This window comes from Haliotis asinina, chromosome 9 (genome assembly GCF_037392515.1).
Source record: "Haliotis asinina isolate JCU_RB_2024 chromosome 9, JCU_Hal_asi_v2, whole genome shotgun sequence".
NCBI lineage: Eukaryota > Metazoa > Mollusca > Gastropoda > Lepetellida > Haliotidae > Haliotis > Haliotis asinina.
Genome location: NC_090288.1, coordinates 65402216 through 65428176, shown reverse-complemented (window position 1 = coordinate 65428176; position 25961 = coordinate 65402216). Strand labels below are relative to the sequence as shown.

General features: G+C 41.2%; 1 pseudogene; it reads left to right on the top strand.

Moving 5' to 3' along the window:
- Positions 1-254: 254 nt before the first annotated feature.
- The window catches only part of LOC137295723 (uncharacterized), a 39170-nt pseudogene continuing 13463 nt past the window's right edge, over positions 255-25961 (top strand).

Here is a 25961-nt window from a genome sequence, read left to right as displayed (position 1 = left end):
GTCATCAGTAAATTAAAACTTCAATGAATACATTTTGTTTCAGGGACAGCCGTTTTCACTATATTCAAATTAAGTGTATGTACACAACACATAGATTGTCAGTGTAGTAAATTCTTCATGTTAGTACGTAGCTGTGTATTGTCATACCTCAGCACTGAACCATCCTGTAAGCTCTGTGCATTGCTTCACTTGACACAATGGCCAGCTGGACACGGAAGGACGATGAGATCAGCGGAGCGTGACACACACTTGGTATGTGTCACACGGTGGCTGACTTCCGACCACCACAGTCATGGATACCCTCGCCTGTACGGGATGGTGTTGGGCGATTCTGCTTGCCTTCACTCTACACAGCGTGTCAGGTAAGGAGGCTGTGTGTCAGCAGGCCATCATGTACGTACACTGGGCATGTCGACAGCAGATGATGTACTGGAGATGTCGAGAGCAAATCATGCTCTGGGGATGTCGAGCTCTGACTGCCTGTAACACAGAAACATAAGAGCTTCCGTATCATCATCATAGCAACACTATAAACGCGGTTGTCGTATTAGGCGATGAGATGGGATGTGTACAGACATAGTTGGTTAATGTCTACAAAGCTTAACGCTCAAGGTTGTCGACCTCCACGAGGAGACAAAGCATCTAAGAATGCTGGTGTTTCACGGTAGTCTGTGTTTCGTTGCAGACAGGTCCGGATGCTGGTGTTACACGGCGCTGTGTATCACACTGTAGGCAGGTACTAGTCATTGCGTAACGAGGTATTCAGACATGTAACAACCGTTGTGGTACAAAGTGTTTTGTATCTCACCGTAGACAGGTACTAATCGTTGTGATCTGTGTTCTGTATCTCACCGTAGACAGGTACTAATCGTTGTGATCTGTGTTCTGTATCTCACCGTAGACAGGTACTAATCGTTGTGATCTGTGTTCTGTATCTCACCGTAGACAGGTACTAATCGTTGTGATCTGTGTTCTGTATCTCACCGTAGACAGGTACTAATCGTTGTGATCTGTGTTCTGTATCTCACCGTAGACAGGTACTAATCGTTGTGATCTGTGTTCTGTATCTCACCGTAGACAGGTACTAATCGTTGTGATCTGTGTTCTGTATCTCACCGTAGACAGGTACTAATCGTTGTGATCTGTGTTCTGTATCTCACCGTAGACAGGTACTAATCGTTGTGATCTGTGTTCTGTATCTCACCGTAGACAGGTACTAATCGTTGTGTACCTCGGTTTAAACAAACATTAGTCATTGTGATACAAGGTATTCTGCAATACAGTGTACACAGGTACAAATCATTGTGGTACTGTAGCTCATTGTGTGTTAGTGTGTATATCATATCAGACAAATGGGTCAGACAAATGGGTCAGACAAATGGGTCAGACAAATGTGTATAGACGTGTATTCTGTTACACGAATGTGCTGGTGTTTATATCCTGTCAGACAAATGTGTTACTGTGTATATTCTGTCAGACGAGTGTGCTAGTGTGTATATCCTCTCAGCCGAGTTAGTGTATATATGTTGTCCGACGAGGGTGTTAGTGTGTGTATCTTCTCAGACAAGTGATTAGTATGTATATGCTCTTAGACGAGTGAGTTAGAGCGTATGTCCTGTCAGACAAGTGTGTTAGTGCGTATTATCCTGTCACAAGGGTGTGTTAGTGTATATACCCTGTGAAACGAGAGTGTTAGTGTGTATATCCTGTCAGACAAGAGTGTTAGTGTATTCTGTCAGACGAGTGTGCTAGTGTGTATATCCTCTCAGCCGAGTTAGTGTATATATGTTGTCCGACGAGGGTGTTAGTGTGTGTATCTTCTCAGACAAGTGATTAGTATGTATATGCTCTTAGACGAGTGAGTTAGAGCGTATGTCCTGTCAGACAAGTGTGTTAGTGCGTATTATCCTGTCACAAGAGTGTGTTAGTGTGTATACCCTGTGAAACGAGAGTGTTAGTGTGTATATCCTGTCAGACAAGAGTGTTAGTGTATTCTGTCAGACGAGTGTGCTAGTGTGTGTATCCTCTCAGCCGAGTTAGTGTACATATGTTGTCCGACGAGGGTGTTAGTGTGTGTATCTTCTCAGACAAGTGATTAGTATGTATATGCTCTTAGACGAGTGAGTTAGAGCGTATGTCCTGTCAGACAAGTGTGTTAGTGCGTATTATCCTGTCACAAGAGTGTGTTAGTGTATATACCCTGTGAAACGAGAGTGTTAGTGTGTATATCCTGTCAGACAAGAGTGTTAGTGTATTCTGTCAGACGAGTGTGCTAGTGTGTATATCCTCTCAGCCGAGTTAGTGTATATATGTTGTCCGACGAGGGTGTTAGTGTGTGTATCTTCTCAGACAAGTGATTAGTATGTATATGCTCTTAGACGAGTGAGTTAGAGCGTATGTCCTGTCAGACAAGTGTGTTAGTGCGTATTATCCTGTCACAAGAGTGTGTTAGTGTGTATACCCTGTGAAACGAGAGTGTTAGTGTGTATATCCTGTCAGACAAGAGTGTTAGTGTATTCTGTCAGACGAGTGTGCTAGTGTGTATATCCTCTCAGCCGAGTTAGTGTATATATGTTGTCCGACGAGGGTGTTAGTGTGTGTATCTTCTCAGACAAGTGATTAGTATGTATATGCTCTTAGACGAGTGAGTTAGAGCGTATGTCCTGTCAGACAAGTGTGTTAGTGCGTATTATCCTGTCACAAGAGTGTGTTAGTGTGTATACCCTGTGAAACGAGAGTGTTAGTGTGTATATCCTGTCAGAAAAGAGCGTTAGTGTATTCTGTCAGACGAGTGTGCTGGTGGGTACTGTCCTGTCACAAGAGCGTGTTAGTGTGTATATACTGTCAGACGAGTGTGTTAGTGTGTATCATCCCGTCAGAAGAGAGCGTTAGTGTATATATCCTGTCAGACGAGAGTGTTTGTGTATTCTGTCAGACGAGTGTGCTGGTGGGTACTGTCCTGTCACAAGACCGTGTTAGTGTGTATATCCTGTCAGACGAGTGTGTTAGTGTGTATTATCCCGTCAGAAGAGAGCGTTAGTGTGTATATCCTGTCAGACGAGAGTGTTAGTGTATTCTGTCAGACGAGTGTGCTGGTGGGTACTGTCCTGTCACAAGAGCGTGTTAGTGTGTATATCCTGTCAGACGAGTGTGTTAGTGTGTATTATCCCGTCAAAAGAGAGCGTTAGTGTGTATATCCTGTCAGACGAGAGTGTTAGTGTATTCTGTCAGACGAGTGTGCTGGTGGGTACTGTCCTGTCACAAGAGCGTGTTAGTGTGTATATCCTGTCAGACGAGTGTGTTAGTGTGTATTATCCCGTCAGAAGAGAGCGTTAGTGTGTATATCCTGTCAGACGAGAGTGTTAGTGTATTCTGTCAGACGAGTGTGCTGGTGGGTACTGTCCTGTCACAAGAGCGTGTTAGTGTGTACATCCTGTCAGACGAGTGTGTTAGTGTGTATTATCCCGTCAGAAGAGAGCGTTAGTGTGTATATCCTGTCAGACGAGAGTGTTAGTGTATTCTGTCAGACGAGTGTGCTGGTGGGTACTGTCCTGTCACAAGAGCGTGTTAGTGTGTACATCCTGTCAGACGAGTGTGTTAGTGTGTATTATCCCGTCAGACGAGAGTGTTAGTGTGTATATCCTGTCAGACAAGTGTGTTAGAGTGTATAGCCTGTCAGATGAGTGTGCTGTTGCGAATTGTCCTGTCAGAAGAGGGTGTTAGAGCGTATTATCCTGTCAGACTAGTGTGTTAGTGTGTATATTCTGTCCGACGAGTGTGTTAGTGTGCATAGCCTGTCAGACGAGAGTGTTAGTGTGTATATCCTGTCAGACGAGTGTGTTAGTGTGTATATTCTGTCAGACGAGTGTGTTAGTGTGTATACCCTGTCAGACGAGTGTGCTGTTGGCTATTGTCCTGTCAGAAGAGAGTGATAGTGTGTATATACTGTCAGACGACAATGTTAGTGTATATATCCTGTCAGACGAGTGTGTTAGTGTGTATTATCCCGTCAAAAGAGAGCGTTAGTGTGTATATCCTGTCAGACGAGAGTGTTGGTGTATTCTGTCAGACGAGTGTGCTGGTGGGTACTGTCCTGTCACAAGAGCGTGTTAGTGTGTATATCCTGTCAGACGAGTGTGTTAGTGTGTATTATCCCGTCAAAAGAGAGCGTTAGTGTGTATATCCTGTCAGACGAGAGTGTTGGTGTATTCTGTCAGACGAGTGTGCTGGTGGGTACTGTCCTGTCACAAGAGCGTGTTAGTGTGTATATCCTGTCAGACGAGTGTGTTAGTGTGTATTATCCCGTCAAAAGAGAGCGTTATTGTGTATATCCTGTCAGACGAGAGTGTTAGTGTATTCTGTCAGACGAGTGTGCTGGTGGGTACTGTCCTGTCACAAGAGCGTGTTAGTGTGTATATCCTGTCAGACGAGTGTGTTAGTGGCTATTGTCCTGTCACAAGAGTGTGTTGGTGTGCATATCCTGTCAGACGAGTGTGTTATAGTGTATAGTCTGTCAGAAGAGAGTGTTAGTGTGTATATCCTGTCAGAAGAGAGTGATAGTGTGTATATCCTGTCAGACGAGAGCGTTAGAGCGTATATCCTGTCACACGAGTGTGCTGGTGGCTATTGTCCTGTCACAAGAGTGTGTTGGTGTGCATATCCTGTGAGACGAGTGTGTTAGTGTGTATAGCCTGTCAGACGAGAGTGTTAGTGTGTATACACTGTCAGACGAGTGTACAGTTGGCTATTGTCCTGTCAGAAGAGAGTGATGGTGTGTATATCCTGTCAGACGAGAGTGTTAGTGTGTATATCCTGTCAGACGAGTGTGCTGATCGGTATGGTCCTGTCACAAGAGTGTGTTAGTGTGTATATCCTGTCACAAGAGTGTGTTAGAGTGTATAGCCTGTCAGAAGAGAGTGTTAGTGTGTATATCCTGTCAGACGAGTGTGCAGATGGGTATTGTCCTGTCACAAGAGTGTGTTAGTGTGCATATCCTGTCAGACGAGTGTGTTAGTGTGCATATCCTGTCAGACGAGCGTGTTAGTGTGCATATCCTGTCAGACGAGTGTGTTAGTGTACATACCCTCTCAGACGAGAGTGTTAATGTGTATACCCTGTCAGACAAGTGTGCTGTTGGTTATTGTCCTGTCAGAAGAGAGTGATAGTGTGTATATCCCGTCAGACGAGAGTGTTAGTGTGTATATCCTGTCAGACAAGTGTGTTAGAGTGTATAGCCTGTCAGTTGAGTGTGCTGTTGCGAATTGTCCTGTCAGAAGAGGGTGTTAGAGTGTATTATCCTGTCAGACTAGTGTGTTAGTGTGTATATTCTGTCCGACGAGTGTGTTAGTGTGCATAGCCTGTCAGACGAGAGTGTTAGTGTGTATATCCTGTCAGACGAGTGTGTTAGTGTGTATATTCTGTCAGAAGAGTGTGTTAGTGTGTATACCCTGTCAGACGAGTGTGCTGTTGGCTATTGTCCTGTCAGAAGAGAGTGTTAGTGTGTATATCCTGTCAGACAAGTGTGTTAGAGTGTATAGCCTGTCAGATGAGTGTGCTGTTGCGAATTGTCCTGTCAGAAGAGGGTGTTAGAGTGTATTATCCTGTCAGACTAGTGTGTTAGTGTGTATATTCTGTCCGACGAGTGTGTTAGTGTGCATAGCCTGTCAGACGAGAGTGTTAGTGTGTATATCCTGTCAGACGAGTGTGTTAGTGTGTATATTCTGTCAGACGAGTGTGTTAGTGTGTATACCCTGTCAGACGAGTGTGCTGTTGGCTATTGTCCTGTCAGAAGAGAGTGATAGTGTGTATATACTGTCAGACGACAATGTTAGTGTGTATATCCTGTCAGACGAGTGTGTTGTTGGGTATTGTCCTGTCACAAGAGCGTGTTAGTGTGTATATCCTGTCAGACGAGTGTGTTAGAGCGTATAGCCTGTCAGAAGAGAGTGTTAGTGTGTATCTCCCGTCAGACGAGTGTGCAGATGGGCATTGTCCTGTCACAAGAGTGTGTTAGTGTGTATTATCCTTTCATACGAGTGTGTTAGTGTGTATTATCCTTTCATACGAGTGTGTTAGTGTGCATGCCCTGTCAGACGAGTGTGCTGTTGGGTATTGTCCTGTGAGAAGAGGGTGTTAGTGTGTATTATCCTATCAGACGAGTGTGTTAGTCTATATTCTGTCAGCCGAGTGTGTTAGTGTGCATACCCTGTCAGACGAGTGTGTTAGAGTGTATATCCTGTCAGACGAGGAAGTGTTAATGAGTGCTCCACCTGCCCCATCAGGCCACAGTGATAATCCTCCACTGTTTGTTTGAAGGTGCCGACCAGTGCCACTGTTCATCACGTGGAGAGTGTGACAAATACCCGGATGGAACCTGCACTGCCTGTCAGACGTTTTGGTCGGGACCCAACTGTCAGATATGTAAGCATGCTTACTCACGTCTGCTGTAGGGCCAAACTCTTGGTAGTATGCCACTCAAGTCATTTAGGCAGTTTGGGAGTAGAACACTAGTGTCACTTACATAGGAGGGTAGAGAACATTGGTGTCAGTTACATGGGAGGGTGCAGAACACTGGTGTCACTTACATAGGAGGGTGCAGAACACTGGTGTTACATAGGAGGGTGCAGAACACTGGTGTCACTTACATAGGAGGGTGCAGAACATTGGTGTCACTTACATAGGAGGGTGCAGAACACTGGTGTCACTTACATAGGAGGGTGCAGAACACTGGTGTCACTTACATAGGAGGGTGCAGAACACTGGTGTCACTTACATAGGAGGGTGCAGAACACTGGTGTCACTTACATAGGAGGGTGCAGAACACTGGTGTTACATAGGAGGGTGCAGAACACTGGTGTCACTTACATAGGAGGGTGCAGAACACTGGTGTCACTTACATAGGAGGGTGCAGAACACTGGTGTCACTTACATAGGAGGTGCGTTACATGGGAGGGTGCAGACGACTGGTGTTACATAGGAGGGTGCAGAACACTGGTGTCACTTACATAGGAGGGTGCAGAACATTGTTGTCACTTACATAGGAGGGTGCAGAACACTGGTGTCACTTACATAGGAGGGTGCAGAACACTGGTGTCACTTACATAGGAGGTGCGTTAGATAGGAGGGTGCAGACCACTGGTGTTACATAGGAGGGTGCAGAACACTGGTGTCACTTACATAGGAGGGTGCAGAACACTGGTGTCACTTACATAGGAGTGTGCAAAACACTGCTGTCACTTACATAGGAGGGTGCAGAACATTAGTGTCACTTACATAGGAGGTGCGTTACATGGGAGGGTGCAGACCACTGGTGTTACATAGGAGGGTGCAGAACACTGGTGTCACTTACATAGGAGGGTGCAGAACATTGGTGTCACTTACATAGGAGGGTGCAGAACATTGGTTTCACTTAAATAGGAAGGTGCAGAACACTGGTGTCACTTACATAGGAGGGTGCAGAACATTAGTGTCACTTACATAGGAGGTGCGTTACATGGGAGGGTGCAGAAGATTAGTGTCACTTACATAGGAGGGTGCAGAACATTGGTGTCACTTACATAGGAGGGTGCAGAACATTGGTGTCACTTACATAGGAGGTGCGTTACATAGGAGGGTGCAGAACACTGGTGTCACTTACATGGGAGGGTGCTGAACATTAGTGTCACTTACATAGGAGGGTGCAGAACATTGGTGTCACTTACATAGGAGGGTGCAGAACACTGGTGTCACTTACATAGGAGGGTGCAGAACACTGGTGTCACTTTCACAGGAGGTGCGTTACATAGGAGGGTGCAGAACACTGGTGTCACTTACATGGGAGGGTGCAGAACATTAGTGTCACTTACATAGCAGGGTGCAGAGCACTGGTGTCACTTACATAGGAGGGTGCAGAACATTGGTGTCACTTACATAGGAGGGTGCAGAACACTGGTGTCACTTACATAGGAGGGTGCAGAACACTGGTGTCACTTACATAGGAGGTGCGTTACATAGGAGGGTGCAAAACACTGGTGTTACATAGGAGGGTGCAGAACACTGGTGTCACTTACATAGGAGGGTGCTGAACATTAGTGTCACTTACATAGGAGGGTGCAGAACATTGGTGTCACTTACATAGGAGGGTGCAGAACACTGGTGTCACTTACATAGGAGGGTGCAGAACACTGGTGTCACTTACATAGGAGGGTGCAGAACACTGGTGTCACTTACATAGGAGGGTGCAGAACATTAGTGTCACTTACATAGGAGGGTGCTGAACATTAGTGTCACTTACATAGGAGGGTGCAGAACATTGGTGTCACTTACATAGGAGGGTGCAGAACACTGGTGTCACTTACATAGGAGGGTGCAGAACACTGGTGTCACATAGGAGGGTGCTGAACATTAGTGTCACTTACATAGGAGGGTGCAGAACATTAGTGTCACTTACATAGGAGGGTGCTGAACATTAGTGTCACTTACATAGGAGGGTGCAGAACATTGGTGTCACTTACATAGGAGGGTGCAGAACACTGGTGTCACTTACATAGGAGGGTGCAGAACACTGGTGTCACATAGGAGGGTGCAGAACATTAGTGTCACTTACATAGGAGGGTGCAGAAGACTGGTGTCACATAGGAGGTGTGTTACATGGGAGGGTGCAGACCATCGGTGTTACATAGGAGGGTGCAGAACTCTGGTGTCTTTTACATGTAGCCTCGCTGGCAGAGTTAGGATATACTGTTGACATAACTTTTCTATAGTACTCTGACTGACAGGGCTAAATCTCCTAACACTGTTACACTCAAAAACATCAAAACACATTCATGGGACACGCAACATTGCGACACGCTGTATTGTGTGTCCGCCCGTCTTTGGTTTCATGTTGCAATGACAAATACACGAATAAGAGATGAAAACAATCAGTCAGTATGAATATCTGAACCCGGGTATTATAGAGGCTCTTCCGTTGTCAACGTATGTAGAACCCCATTCACCTAAATGTGTGCACAAAAGTATTATAACGCTCTTCAGGTCAATGTATACACACATACATTGTAATTACTTCATTTCAATATATGAACAGAAGTATTGTTACGGCTCTTCGGCCCACCAATGCTATACTATGTACAGATGACTTTATGTTAAGATACAAACGATTGAGTATTCTCATGGCTCCCCAGACGGGATGCGGCCATACAACACGCACACCTGACATATCTCATCAAAGTAACCAACACCTGCAACATACGAACATAGTTTCATTAGGAATTACATAACTACTACCACAAACAAACCAAGAAGAGTCCTCAGAAGATGACATATCCATCCCGGCCCAAACATATTTGAAAGGACAAATCATCTGACGGTTACTTGATGTTGTTTTAGACTAATTTTGCATCGTTTCCGTGGAAATCATTAAAAATATAAATGCCATATATCTGTAAAGAGCAAAAGAAACACACGCTTCAAGATCTGTCTCATATATCTGCCAAGATCTGTTGAAAGATATCAAATGGTTTTCGAGTTGTGCTTCAGAAGCCCATTCCTCCATTTTGAGACTAAGTCCGAATTGTTTCCATGGAAACAGGGAAAAATAAAAATGCCAAATATATGTAAATAAATAATTATTTTTTGTGGTCTGCCTCAAATATCCGCCAAGATCTGAAGAAAGATATCAAATATTTTTCGAGTTACGCTCCGGAAACGAAGCCCATCCCCCCATTTTGAGACCAAGTCCGAAAGGAAACCAAGACAACAATAAATCACAAAAAAATGTACATAGCCAAAGGCACCACTTGAGCTTCTGATTAATATATTTACCACGTTTTGCAGAAAAATATTGAACGCTGTTTGATTTATGGTCCGGAAACGAAGCTCACCCCACCATTTGACTGAGACCAAAACGTTCCATGGAAAATAATGAAATAAAAAACAAAGTTACATAAAAATGCCCAAAAATGTGAAAACTGTAAAAGGTACAACCATGGTTGAGATTGTTATATCTATCAGTTTGGGTCTGAAAATATTGAACGTTACCCCAGGCAGGTAACTTTCGTTACATACCACTTGGAGAATACAATTTCCTACTAGTTCATCCTTCAGACGTAGGAATGATAATAGACTTGTATACAATATACTAGTTGTATAAATTATGCAATTCTCCAGCAGATAGAGCTGGTCTAAACTAGTTGTATAACTTATACCATACCGAGCTTGCAGAGCTAGAATATGCTATATTCCCCCAAAACAGAACCGCAAAGATGTTATTGATGTGTGAAATCTCAACTGTTGGTTGAATGTTTTAATTTCGCCATTATAATGCTGGTTTGTGGACATGGAACGAATGTATAGCGCAAAACCGTATCTTCGGAAACTTTAATGCGCGTTTATGTTGGAACCCGTCAACTTACATGAATATAGAGAAAACGTGGTTCACAACATGCATGTACAGTAATAAACAATTATTAGCGGGGACATTACCTATATAAAGACCGGTTTGCTTTTAGATTGTCATTGGCATTTTTTCAGCTAAATGAAAGAATATTGTTATACGGCGACTCACTTATATAAATCGAAACGTTGCCATTACTCTGGAGGTTGAGAGTCTCAACCTTCGTTGCACGTCGCCTTTAAACGTACTTCACCAAAGCGTGCAGAAATCTGGATAGGTGAACAAGCCAAATGGCTTACATAAACGCCGCTCCAGTAGATTGAATTATGCCAATAGCTGGATGAAATAGTTCGACGACAAAGAATCATATTGATACCAAATAACATATGAGTCTTGCTTGGCGTTGGTTATGCCCAGCAAGCGAGTAAGCTGCTGCAGGACATTAAGTTACATCAAGCTTGTCTTAAACTGAATATATGTATACACTCGCGTAACCTTAATTCGTGGATGTAATGGAAGTGCGTCGCGATTGATATTTTACATGCATGATTTCATTTTGTATATGCACTGAATATTTTAATAATTCATTCAGCAAATTCTAAATGCCTAATATTCCACTCGAGAATGAAACGTATGTTTACGGAAGCCGTTGACAATCATCACCCATCCATGAGCCCACAAACTGTGACGTCACCTTGTTTCGTGGATTACGTAGCTGGTTACTTTATATTACCATGTGAGTCGTTTTCAAAATATGCCAATATTTGGTTCTCATGAAATGACAAAATGAAATGATTGAAAAGTTCATTTCTTTCCCACAACAACACTTTAGATGATGAAACATGATACAAAAATAATATTTCTAGCAATATTGTGTGACAGACAAGCTTCGATTGTATGTATATCTGCATAAATGTTTGAATTTGCATGGATTTCTTTGCTCAAATAAGTGTGTATGTATACTTTCTAACAAATCAAACATAGAACTAAGTTTCCATTTTGGATTGAAAACCTCACCCAAGAAAACATTTTGTTACATTAATGGTAATGAAAACATTCATACTTCTTGATTCAGTATTTTTAAATCAATACCACTATTTAAAACCATGAAAAAATACAAAAAAAATATTGTTGTTACGGGAAAGATATGCCTGTTACAGGAAAGACAAAAACTGTCGCTTAATAATCTGTTTATCACATTATGTAATCATCACTATATTGAACCAAAAAGTGTGAGTTTACACAGGCTTACATCTAAGAATATATTAAGACATATACATGTTTTATACAAAAATCATCTCAGACTGTGAACTGCTGTTTTTTCTCTACCGTAACATACACGTTGTTTACAGAAACAGAATAAATTCTTTACTGTAAAGGTTGGATTTCATTGTAGTTAAATCAGTATGTACATCCAGCAAATGCTGTTCATTGCATACACATACGGTAGAAAGTAATATTCGTGTAATGATTAGTCTTACATGGGGAAAGATATTAATAAAACCTTGAACATGATAATCACAGTGACAGATATATTCTTTCCCGTAACAATTACCATTCCCTGCTGTAACCGCCTGAGGACAAAAATATCACTTATCATCGTTTTCACATTGTATAAACATAATAATATATTGAACCAAAAGTGTGACAGGTTCACACCTAATAATATACAAGTTTATATTACACATAGTTCCTGTTTAAACGTATGATTTTTCTTTCCTGCTACAATTTTTAGCGTTACAGGAAAGAATGTTATAGGAAAGAAGTACATCAACACAAATTATATTATGAGAAAATTAATAGGTGGTGTTAGGAGAGTGTGTTTTCTGTAAATCTGCATTATCACTGATTACGTGATAGGTATGATTGGGTCACAATGTTTAAAGTTTTGAGTTTAAATTGTGGGGTCACTTTTGGTCATCATGTATGTCCAATAGCAATAGTAGTATTAGCCTCAGGCCTTTCCGATAGCGCTCTAGTTACCCGCCCTTGGCATTCTTTTGTTTACTTACCGTTCGTGAACTTCTTGAATGACTACTGATACAGCCACATTTTGTTCGAATGTTCCCGACACTGTGCCAGCATAATCATCTAATGGCTGGTTGTTGCATTGACGGACACTCACGGACTTGCACTCAGAATTACAACAGTCGTGTACCTCTGTCTATCATCGACTGTTTGTCAACATAATCTAAATCATCTGACCTAGAAGACATTCGCCTGACCACTGACATTTTAGTTAGTGTATCTGATCTCACTGTAAAGTGCCAAGATTCTGGTGAGTTGATATTTTGTATTTGTGATCCATTACCTTTGACTTGTAACTCAATTGCATTGTGCTCAAAATTTGTATTGCGATTCATTGTAACTTGCTCATTGTTTGCTCGATATATCATTGAATATTTTAGACTTGTCTGTGTTATATTTGTTGGTTGAGAGGGGATTACTTATACCTTTTGTCACGGCAATTTATTAACCGTAACAGTGGTAATCCATGAAAACGGTTACTTTTTAAAAATGAACAGGTGTAATGAGTTGAATGGGTCACTATTTGTTAAGTTATTCAATGCGCCGTTACCATATAAAGTAGGTTTTTCATCCTTTCGTCCGTGATTTCGTCCGATGACATATGAAAAGATAGTTGCGTTCTACAGTTAACAGTTTGAATGGAAGTACTATTCTCACGATTATAGTCGCGTTCTTCAAATACTCTACCTGGTGCAAGATCACAACATGTCATATTTGGGACTTCACTTCCTCAGTAAAGTACAAACTCTAGTACTTTTTGGACTGAGTCCCATCCGGGATTCGAACCCGCACCCTCAGAGTCAGACATCTAATCGCCAGCACACAAAGTCAGCCGCCTAACCCGCTCAGCCACCGCGACTTTCACGTGTGAATTGATGGAAACTATGTTCTATTATAATTTATGTTTACAGAACTCTTAAGTAATCGCCATCACGTTTTGGTACCATGACTATCAGTGTGGGTAGTATATAATGACTGACTGCTGACGTTACCGGCAGTATATAGTGACTTACTGCTGATCTTGGCGGGCAGTATATAGTGATTTATTACTGACCTTGGCAGGCAGTATATACATGTGCTGACTTACTGCTGACCTTGGCGGGCAGTATATAGTGACTACGTCATGAACATCATCATGATAAAAAGTCATTGCCACAATTGTCGAAGTAAGCAATTATATCTGCCTCCGAGCGTAGTTTACTTCCGTTTGCCTTTTGACAGCCAGCGCGAAGCACTCTTGAATCTTTAAAACGGTAAGTCAAGAACTTATGACTCGTTGTATTTAAAGTATAATTATAGAATATCGGGTTCTGATACAGCCTAGGCTTTGTTGTCTGTTACTGGGCTGTTACTGTTGTCTGGAGCTATACATTGATGAATATTAAAGAGACCTCTAATCGTGATTCAACAATCATCGAATGTCATGCGAACTTCGTCAAATTCAAGTCTAAATAAAAGAAAGTTATCTTTTGTTTGGGTTCTTCACTAGAACTGTGACTACTTTATTATTAAAGGTTTGGCACTATGCCAGGTGGCGGTTTCTGCAGGGTTGTTGGCTGTGCCACTTCCTCCACCAAGTGTATTGTACTGTGTTTACATGCATTATACAAGTAAGGCATGTATCTTACAGTAGGGTGTATAATCTGAACTGGTTTACGACAAAGGGTAAAACATTAACTCTTAGCCCCCTGAGCTTTGTCCATGGTCAATTTGTAATTACTTTTGGCATGTTCATGTTATATACTATTCATGTAACTATTCAACCGGTTTATTCCATTTGAGTCTTTTGGCAATTTTTACTTCAGCCTTTTTAAGAGGGTAAGATTCTTTATGGATAACAACTTCTTTATTGCATATGATGCAATAAAGAAGTTGTTATCCATAAAGAATCTTACCCTCTTATCACTTACCAGCTTCTAATAATGCCAATCAAACAAATCTTCAGCCTTTTTGTTGATATTACACATAACGAGATCATGCATTGCTGCCATTATTCAATCAAAGCGTGATTATTTGTCTACTGAAAGTACATTGTATTTCTAAAATTACCCTCAATATATACTGACTGAAGAAACTGTACATTATTCACCTCCATATACAAATGAAATTCACATCTTTTCCACCAGCAAGATCAACATTGGTATAAGATTTATAAATGAAGGGATTGTCATGTGAGATTAATATTCATTTTACATAACTTACAATGTCACACGACTCTATGTTGTACCTCTGAGAAAAACAGACAACAGACTGAAGGACACGATAACTGTGATGCTCGCCCTGATCATTACGCACATACAATCCCACGCCCAGGGATAACACACGGGAAACTGCAGTGCTATGCAAATCTTAGTGACTCATTAGAAGGAATATGGTGCTGGGGTTACTACATGTTCAGACTGTAGTCACTCCTGGGAAGTTGATACCTGAAATATTTTATCAGTACATATTTTACTTCTGAATTTGTTACTTAATGGTGCCTCATGAACAAATTGTTGTTGTTCTATAACACTATACACCTTGGAATGTTAAAGAAAATCAGGACCTGAAAAATCTGATTTTGTCTGTACGTTCATTTCTCTATGTGTCATTTACTAATTGTCACATCTCTGTTTTATCAAATATGTATTTATCTCTGTTTTATCAAATATATATATTTTACACATATTTCATTACTAAGAAACTTCACCTGAATTGATGTATCACCTATCTCTACACTCTCCTCAACTTCATCCATCATTGTGTTCAACATTTCATCATCTCTGGCTGTATATTTGAAACTGAACGATCACTTTGATATCTACAGTAAAACTCATGTCATGTTAGAGAGTTGTAAGTAAAATGAGCAGTAATCTGTGGTGGATCAGCGAGCGTCCATTATCATTGTCTCTTACATTATATATTTTATTCATTCTTTTCTCTGTCTTATCACATATTAGAGACCAGTGTGAAGTACTGAAAAAAACTTACGGTAAATACTGGTTAAGGAACAACTGTTACTGCTCAGATTCGCAGTGACAGCAAATAGGTCGTACATTGTAAAGACTGCCAACTTAACCATCAAGGTAGATTTACAGTAACTGGACACAAGTGTTCGTCACTTGACATAATTACCTTAGACTTGCATGTATGTGTTTATTTAATGTACCAGAAATACTTGTAAATTTTCACGTGATTTGGGAATGAACTAAGCTGCAACCACATAATTATCTTTGGGTTTGCTTGACAATACATAAACTGGGCGTGTTAAATGTTTTCAGATGAATGTAAACATCACCTCTTCAGATCGTTGGACAAAGGATATGCGATTAGTTGAATAATTGGCAGAAATGTTTAATTGAAATTATGTACTTCATGCCGAAATGATTTCAAACGAACCTATAAAGGTGAACGACGAGTCAACCAAAACTCAGTTCATAAAATAATTTATGCAGTACGTAAAATAAACAAAGTCTGTGAATGACGTCTCCCGTTAAACGTCCATTCATAAACAAGGCATATATCCGACCGTTATTACACCGATGTATTTACGTCATTTCTGGACATTTAAATTTCATTGAAAATAGGTATCGGTGTTATTTATTTATTCGCTTCCGTCGAGCAAATCCATACAAGGGAATATGCCATTGTCGCACCGTTGCAAGCGATCAACCGGAAGTGCAGAACCAAAACTCTCGGCAAAGTATCGCCTACGTAACCTATTTGTATTGGTATGACGCAAATCTTGCGAGTTTTGGCATTCCTGTGTTACTCTATTTCTATGTTCAGACACACAAACGCATACTCACTACAGGCGCGAACATACGATAAACCGTTTTCGTGTTAATCAAGAAATTATATTTGTCTTTGATTGTTTTCTGTGTTATGGTTAAACATATAAATCAAATAATGCTTTTACATTGACAGTAAAATAATACATGAAGACATAAACTTCTTTTGGATATTTTTATTACTTTAAAACGTTATCTTAAAACACGTTTAAGATATATATAAACAATTAGCATTATGTTATGCAAAATTATATTAGAAAGATATATTAGAATATTTTCCTTATCTAAACACGCATTACTAGACTAACAACTAGTATCTGAAATGAACATATTTTACTGAAAAAGGTTCATAGTAAGCAAAAAAATAATAATATAATGAAATGGAGCCCTGAGACTTTCTTCATTTTCAGACTAACGCACTGCATATTAAACAGTATCGGGCTTTTACAAGAGAGCTTAGACGTATCGGCTCAGCTTACACCCCTATCGGGTTGTTCCAAACAAACGGCGAGCTTTATAACTTTGATTGTACGGATTGTCGTTTTTTGAGTGTGTGTTCCTTTTTCCTCCTTTCAGTGACTGACATTTGTGTAATACAGTCGACTATTTGCACTATTCTACAGTGCTGTTGTATATATTGACAGTCAAGTATTGGTAAGAAACGAATGGGCGTCAATAATATAATAATACGAATGAGAACTACCACAACACACACGGTAACCTTGGTTACATCTCTTACTGGACTATCACGGGAAAATCCACTCAGGATAAGACTGATAGCCGATTGCTAGTCACAGTCTGCAGACAGAGCTACAGACAGGATTTACCCTTCATCAGTGGTTTGTTAACTACAACACAAGATTCAAAGATTTTTTAAAATATATTACTCCTGTTCGAATATATTCAGGATTTCGAAACTATTTTTTTTCTTTTGAAAGATCAAAAGTTCTTCTCTAATATCGCTTAACTTGTGAACATCTTGCTGAGGTCCACTGCGTAATATGAATGTAGTTTGATGCACTGTAAAAAAATACAATCCATGCACAGAATGTTGTTTTCCCGCCTGGCTGGACAAGGGAGACATACTGTCACGACTGTTCAAGTGTACGAAACATGTTAGAACATGATGCATTGTTCCGTTTTCTGTTTTGTCATTTCCCTTTAGTGGTGAAGTAAGCTGAAATTCGATACCGACATCTTCACGCATGCCGGGCTCTGTTAAATACACCAGCCACTATTGTATAATATGATAAGTGCCCCACGTCCATGAAAAGGAGCTTCACATACTACCAGCAAGTTACGATCGCGCACCAGGAAGATAGAGGTGTGAGCCGGCGAATACAGATACACAGTGCAATAGAACTAATAGTACACTTTAAAACAGACAGTTGTCAAACAGAAGGATACCAAAAAGCTGAGGTAAACGTCAACAATGACTGGTCGTTATTCACATAGTTGTCGTTTGCCGATAGTCAGTCTTAGCGAGCGGTAACACACCCCGAGCTAACTTAGCGTTCGTTATACACTGTATATGTAGAAAACATACTCGTCAAAGAGATGAGACAGTGAAGAACTACCTGGAACAAGTATCATAACTCAGATATGTCTTGACGACAAACATATCAACATATGTCATATTTGGGATTACATTTTCATAGTAAAGTACAAAGTCTAGTACTTTTTTGGCTGAGTCCCATCCGGGATTTGAACCTAATCGCCAGAACACGAAATAGCACTTTAAGTGCCTGACTCTGAGAGCGAAGGGTTCAAATCCCGGATGGGACTCAACCAAATTTGTACTTTACTATGAAAGAGTAATCCCGAACATGACATATGTTACATGTGACCACTTTCTAAATCGCATGTTCTACACAACCGTTTTGTCAGTAACACTTCTAGTACACACGTGTGGGTGCAGCGTCTACCTTATTGATACTCGTAGTCTGGCAGGAGTCCGTATATGTCGCTAAATAGGTCCACTGAGTCACAATGCACATTTTGGAACAGGTTCCAAGAACCCTAGTCCCGAAGATAGACCACGTTCAGGAGGTTCCAGGTCAACGACAACAGAAGAAACGAAACTAAGCTCTATGAAATTCAGTTCGAATTATATTGCTGCAAATTTTCTTCAGCCGACTGACGAATGTCAGATGAACAGAAATCGTCTACATACAGTGACGCACCTAGTCGACAACTCATAAAGTCCATGGTCTAACCCACTCCGCCACCGGACCGTGAGTTCGAATTCCGAATGTGACCCATTCCCCCAAAATTTCAGTTCTATAATTAGAAAATGTGACTACACGATGCCATTTAGAAAGTGGTCAAGTGCAACGTATGTCATATTTGGGATTTCACTTCTTAGTAAAGTACCATTCACTTCCCACAGAGGTTACTCGTCATATATTCCTCCGAACCTCTGTTCTAATACGGCCATACTTCGCGGTTCTCATAAAATCCCCTAGCGGCAAAAAATGGCAGCAGATTTATCTCCCTTTTTTCTGTCCAATCAGACTTAGGTTCAACTTTACAAATGCAAGCAATGTGGAGAAACAAATATGACATGACTGAGTTCTGTCTAGAAGAAACATTTGAGTATCGCGCTCGGGATGAGGTTCTAGTTTTCACAATGCATCCGGAAATATCAGAGATGTTGCGAACGATCACTTTTGAAACAAGGTCGCTGATTGCACTACTAAATCTGATTGCCTCCAATCAGGAGTCTTAAACACTCGCACCATGAAAGGGTCGTATTAGAACAGAGGTTACGTAGGAAGAGAATGAGTAAAGAACAGATTCTACTTTTTTGGTTGAGTCCCATCTGGGATTCGAACTCGCACCCTCAGAGTCAGGCACCTAGTGGTGACCACTTTCTAAATGGTATCGTGTAATCATAGCTTTCGGTCGTGGGAGCCATGCCAATATACACTCATCAGAGGGGTACACAAAGTACGCAGTCTAGAATACCAGTTGTCCGATTTTCATTTTTGTGGAAGTCGCGGTGGCTGAGCGGGCTAGGTGGCTGACTTTGTTTGCTGGCGATTAGGTGCCCGACCCTTAGGGTGCGAGTTCGAATCCCGGATGGGACGCAACCAAAAAGTACTAGAATCTGTACTTTACTAAGAAAGTGAAATCCCAAATATGACATATGTTGAATTAGAAATTGTATCCCGTGATACAACACGTGCAGTATGTCAACCCTCCCCTAATGTGATCCACTGGCCATATAAACGGAGCATCACCCGTTTCAGCAATCGTTCCACGATGCAATAACAGTACAGTAATACATCAGTTTATCATAGCCCTGTATTCACTACGCATAGACTGACATAAGGAAGGTACATCCTATAATGAGACACATGTTTCCCTACATTTTTCAGTATTCTACATGTTTCAGTCAATGCTGCTGAAGGGGGGCTGTTGTCCACGCAGAGACAGCCGAGGGGATCCGACTCTGGAATTCCGGTATCCGGGAGTTACTCCAGCACCAAGTGCACGGACATCTCGGACGTGTCTGGAAGAAATGCAGTGTGGACAGTCATACTCAACAGAACCTTCACCATCAGCAAACTAACCATATACCATAAAACAGGTAACCACTGACGTACACCCAACTCGGTCAGGGAGGGAACAGAACATCCAAGGATGTTCTGTCTGACTTAAAGGACTGTGTGTAGATCATATCAACAAGAGTCATCAGAAGATGACATATCCCGCCAGCCCAAACATATTTGAAAGGACAAATCATCTGACAGTTTCTTGCTGTTTTCTTAGAGTAAGTCTGAATCGTTTCCATGCAAGTCATGAAAAATATAATTGCCATATATCTGTAAACAGCAAAAGACACCACTTCAAGATCTGTCTCATATATCTGCCAAGATCTGTTGAAAGATATCAAATGGTTTTCCAGTTGTGCTCTGGAAACGAAGCCTATCCCTCCATTTTGAGACTAAGCCATAATTGTTTCCATGGAACCAGGAAAAATAAAAATGCCAAAACATTGTAAATAGAAAAAGGCACCACTTTGTGGTCTGCTTCAAATATCTGCCAAGTTTTGATGTAAGATATTGAATATTTTTAGAGTTGTGCTCCGGAAACGAAGCCCATCCCTCCATTTTGAATGGAGAATTCTTTCAGAATCCTTTCCATGGAAACTGGGAAAATGATGAATCACAAAAATTTGTAATTAGCAAAAGGCACCACTTTAGGGTCTCCCCTATATATCTGCCACGTTTTACAGAAAGATATCTAGAAGTTTTTGAGATGTGCTCCGGAAACGAAACACACCTCTCACCTTTGAGACAAAGTCCGAATCGTTTCCATGCAAACCGAGAAACTAAGAAATCACAAAAACCTGCAAATTGCAAAAGGCACCACTTTAGGTTCTGGTTCATATATCTTCCACGTTTTGCAGAAAAATATTGAACGGTTTTTAGTTGTGCTCCGGAAACGAAGCCCACTCCACCATTAGACTAACGCCAACAGGTTCCATGGAAAAAAACCAAATTATTATATCTATCAAGTTTGGTCTAAAAATATTGAACAGTTTCTGAGTTATGCTCCGGAAACAAAATGATTACGGACGGACGAGGCATGCCGAGGGGATAAAAATATAAATGCCAAAAATCTGTAAATAGCAAAAGGTACAATCGTAGGCGGAGATTCCTATATCTATCAAGTTTGGTCTAAAAATATTGAACAGTTTCTGAGTTATGCTCCGGAAACAAAATGATTACGGACAGACGAGGCGTCGACTATATCCCCCCACATTACATGCCGTGCGGATAAGAATAACGTAAACAGATTGAAATTTTACAAACCTTATTCGAACCGAATGGAATCTTTAATTTCAGAGCATGCTTCTAGTCTCCGCAAATTTGACGTGTCTGTCGATGGACGTCAGTGCAAGAACGTATCATCTGTAACTGCTCCACAGACGCCTCTCACCATTCGCTGCGACCAGCCAGTCCAGGGGCAGACAGTGTCAATTATACTACCATTGTCACAGACAGAAATCAACACCCTTGCTTTATGTCGAGTTGTCATTGACGGTAAGTTATACCCATCTTTCGCTCTACATGCAACATTAGTACATCGGGATGTTCCCACTAGCGGGGCAGAATACGTTGTTTTGATTCTGACAGTCAGTCTTGTAGGTCACCAGCAGCCACGTCACCACTCACTCACTCCCTCTACTAACGATTTAACACCACCGGATGGGATGTAACCTTTATCTACAAAATCTTGACAATGATTATTGCCGTCAAACGACCAATGCACAATGCAATGAGTCTGTCTTTTGCAGTTTCTATTAATACATGACAGTTTTTCGTTCCCTTTCTGTTTAGATTCTCCACTGAACTATTCCTGTAACGTTCTACACGGCTTTGCATGACAATATATTAAAATTAAGTTAACTTGATACTTTGACCAAATCCCATTAAAGTAATGGTGGGAAGTTAACTTTGTGCTACACTAAATCGCATGTGTTACGATGTTGTCTTTGTGTATGACGAGACTAGCCACAGGGCCATGTTTGTATTACATATTTATGTGTTCATCATTTCCCCAGTATTGTTACACGTTTTTCTTTGAAGTACCTCAATGTATGCATGTCTGTCTATCTGTCTGTGTGTATGTGCGTGTATGTGTGCGTACACATCCTCTGCTACTCCCCTGTATTCACCTACTGAAGGAGCAAGCACGTACTGAGAAACGTCGTGTTATTTACAATAACGAAGTTGACATCCATAAGTCTTGCTTCTCTATGTAGGTTAAATATTTCCAACTCAACACGGTTGGTTGGTTTGATAACCGTTATTACTCCATGGTTGGATGGTATTGTTCGTTTTCAAAAATATCTCCTTGACAAAAAACGTCTTTGTTCCATACATGGATTGGATTGGTGTAGCAACTCCTGGCCGTGATATGGTGCTACAGTTTTTATATCAAATACCTCTGAACACGTGTACGGGAGTTGGTCAGATTGGTGGCTATATTATTACGTAATTCTTTTTACGTAGTGACTCATGCCACACACAGCCACTGCAAGTCCATGCACCGTGCAGTAGGATAAACGACCTGCACAGCCAGGCATGACGCATACTGCACGTCACGTGCCTTATCACGTGTTAATACACAACATGTACGCACAAGCAGGTGCTGTAACATGACACCTGGTGCGACAGTTAGTTGGGTTATCTATACCGTCCCACACAATGTACAAACAAGGATGTGTTTTTTCCTTGATGGGTGATTTGTAAGTGTCACATATCAAACCCGGTAACTGCACTCCTCAGTGAGCATTGATGACAGGCAATTATACATGCCTAATGCATGGCTGATCCCGCCTGGATCTATCACGTGAGTCCTTGGCATATATTGAGGACTGTACAACCGACTATTTCGGTAACTGACTTCCCACAAAGTCACGCGTTCTTTGTCACCTGTTATCTGTTGATGTGGTGTTGATTCCCCAACTAAAACACCAAGAAGAGAGATCCCAGAAACCGGTAAATGCACACCTAGATTGTGGTAACTGTATATAAGTGCACAACATCAATAGAAATTATAAAAATATATTGATTGAAATACACAGCCTGTCTGCCTGTTAAGTACATCGTCAAGTGTAGGCGAGGGAGCAGGACTGTGTGGGATGGGGTGTGGGGTAATGTAGAAGCTCGTACCAACCACAAGTGTCACCACAGCACGTCACATTTACAACAGGTTACTGGAAGCCTGCCATCAGGATCTTCGTGTCGTGATTTCTCTCTGAGGACATGTTGCTGTCAATGTGCTGGTATTCGATCTGTCACTCCGACAGTAATGCTTCTCAATGCGAGCGATGTGAAGTTAAATGGATGACATATTAAGATCAAATGCAGCCGAAAGTGTTCGGGTGGTCCTGACACGGCCATCACATAAGGGGCTCTTTTCACGAAGCAACCTTTACTCAGGTCAACCTTAACCCCATTCTTCAACATTGCATTAAGCTTACCTTAGTGACGTACAGACGCCTTGGTGCTTTATGACAGAATGGCCAGGTATCTTTAAGCTTGTTCCCTCAACCCACAACCCAGATAGCTCTTACCCGAGATCCGGAGGACCCAAATAGAGTACAATCTGAGTCGAACGATAGTGTACTTGGGATGCAAGAGAAAAAGTTCAGTCTCGAGGTCTCTTAATTATCCTTAATCTTGTCAATCATATTACTGTCGAAGGGGAGTGAAAAGTGCTATAAATAATATTATTGGTTTTATCAAAATGACAAGATTCAGGCTATGATATATCTGAACTACATATGATGTAGGATATGTCTGTGTATGGGTCTAGTACAAAGAAGTTTGTAATTGTCATTTGGCCTCTACACATACTGAGGCAGTGGGGTAGCATTGTCACGAGTGTGCATTTTCTGTATATTTTGTTATCAATTAAGTAATAATTATTATTGGGTCACAACATTATGGGTTTTTTTAATAATAATTATGATGGGTCACATTTCGTTTTAATAGATGGTCTACACTTTTAGGATCTGGTTTTCCGGAATTTATCTGCTCCTAGTTTTCTATGTGTTTACTTCCGGGAGACTTATTCGAGGGCAATCTACAGTGTTGACGATTGTCGAATTTCTTACATCGTTTGTCACGGTAAATTCTTAACCGTAAGAGCATAGTGATGAAAGTGTTCGCGCTGAAGACCAGGGTTCAGTGTGTGAAGCCCATTTGTGGTGTTCCCCCACAATGATATCACAGTAATATTGCTAACAGTGGCGTAAAGCTATACACTCTCTCTTTATCTTCTGTTTCGATACCTTGTCTGTATAACCGATGGGCAGATAATGCGTTGGACAGTCTCATCAAATACATCATCGACATTTCATAGTTACATTTGGACGTAAGGTCACACATTGACGATAGCGACGGGGAAGTGAGTGGTCATGTGCAGCACACAGCCGTCTATTTCAGTTTTCAGGCCAGTCGATCTCATCCACGCTAAAGACGCAGCAGGGTTGCTTTTCTCATCTACACATGGCACGACAGCTCGATGCAGCTGTAGTTCAGAAAGCCATCCCTTAGAAAAACGAGCATGTACCGATTTGATCTGACACCTCGATTGACTGACACTCTTGTCTGTACTGTCCAGCAGACCCGAGGAATTCCATGCTTTCATCATTTTTATTACATACGTCACAACAGGGTCATCAGACAAACAAATGTATACATGTGTACATCATTCACGTTTTGTCATGAAGAAGATTAATCAAACCACGCCCTCACTAAATTGAGAAATATTTACGATCTGGTGAAGAGCAAGAAAAGTGTTGCATTTATGGAGCCCAGTGTCATTTGAAAAGGACCTGGTATGGAGAATACATTTTAATGTGTAGATTCTCCATTGGCAAGTACTTCAAGGTCATCCATGTAGTGGGAGTGAGAAAGCGTTACTGGGCATCCCTCTTGGGGAGGTCCAAGGTAATAAACCACCTCTTGGTTCAAGGTTTCCCCTAGCGCTGGTGGAAAAAGTGGATACAACGGTTGTGCTGCGCTGCGCCCATAACGCATGCGCAGGGAATAGGTTCGCGGAGCTTGAAACAGCATGAATGCCCGGGGTATGAGGTCGTGAGCAGTAGTCTAGTCTTGGTTGTGTACACAAACAAGTAAATATTCTACCCGTTACATTAAAAACCTTGTTGATTGTTGTAAGCAGCCTCTGTCGCAGAGAAAGCTCAGTGTCTGGTTTATTGACACCTATATGTCTGCCTGCCTGTCTGCTAAAGACAATATGCAATGCACAGCTTCAATCATTGACCACATGCAATTTGAACTTAACACCTATCTGGCTATAGGCCATAAACAAAATACATTGCTTTGTGACTCGTGCACCCGAGTCCTGTCTCTGCCACATTATGTAATTAGGCAGGTGTGATACTTGTACACATGACAAGTTATGTCCGTGGGTTGCAAACAGGTTACATCCATTTTTCTCGGATGACTGGATCTGACGGAAACTGCTGCAAACTCTTATCAGTTTCAAGACCTGCTTTGTACTTGGACGAATGACAGTTTCCTGCCACGCGGTAGTTCACCATCTCTACTGAGATGATTTTTGATTGGATCGAACGCAAATTCAGAGAACATGTATTAAGAAAACCCAACATCTCTATATACATTCTTTATGGATAACATCTTCTTCTAGTGTATATGATTTTGTTTGACAAGTTGAACGATATATGAATCCATACTGAAACGACGCATAAAGTACAATGAAAGAAGTCGTTTTCCATGAAGAATCTTATTTTCTTGCGATTCGTCATATTTTAAACAAGCCCATCAAACAGATCATCTTTTTGTACACCCAATGACCGCTCAGCGTATCAGCAAATGAACCAGCCAATCGGAAGCCGTCGTGTACACCTGCCCGCTATGACTGGGTTCGGTCTCCCGAGGGTATCGTTTCGAGGAAAGTAAGCCAAAGTACAAAATATTGCACTTTAGAATCGCGATTGTATGCTTGTAACTTTGTTTATTTGTTTTTTACAAGCAGCAAAGTACATTATATGTCATGAAGAAGTGATAATTGTGTTTTAATTATGTTTGATTTTTTGGTTGCATGTGACCTTTAAAGATCCCATATACCCTAGTGGGTGCAAATGCATAAATCACTCATTAACATCGTTATAAATAAATGAAACCCCGTCATTAACACTGCTCATTTCGATCTTCAGTTACCTTAAATCGACCTTTTTGTCAACAGTGCACAATTCTCAGCCGCAAACGAAATTTCAACCAATC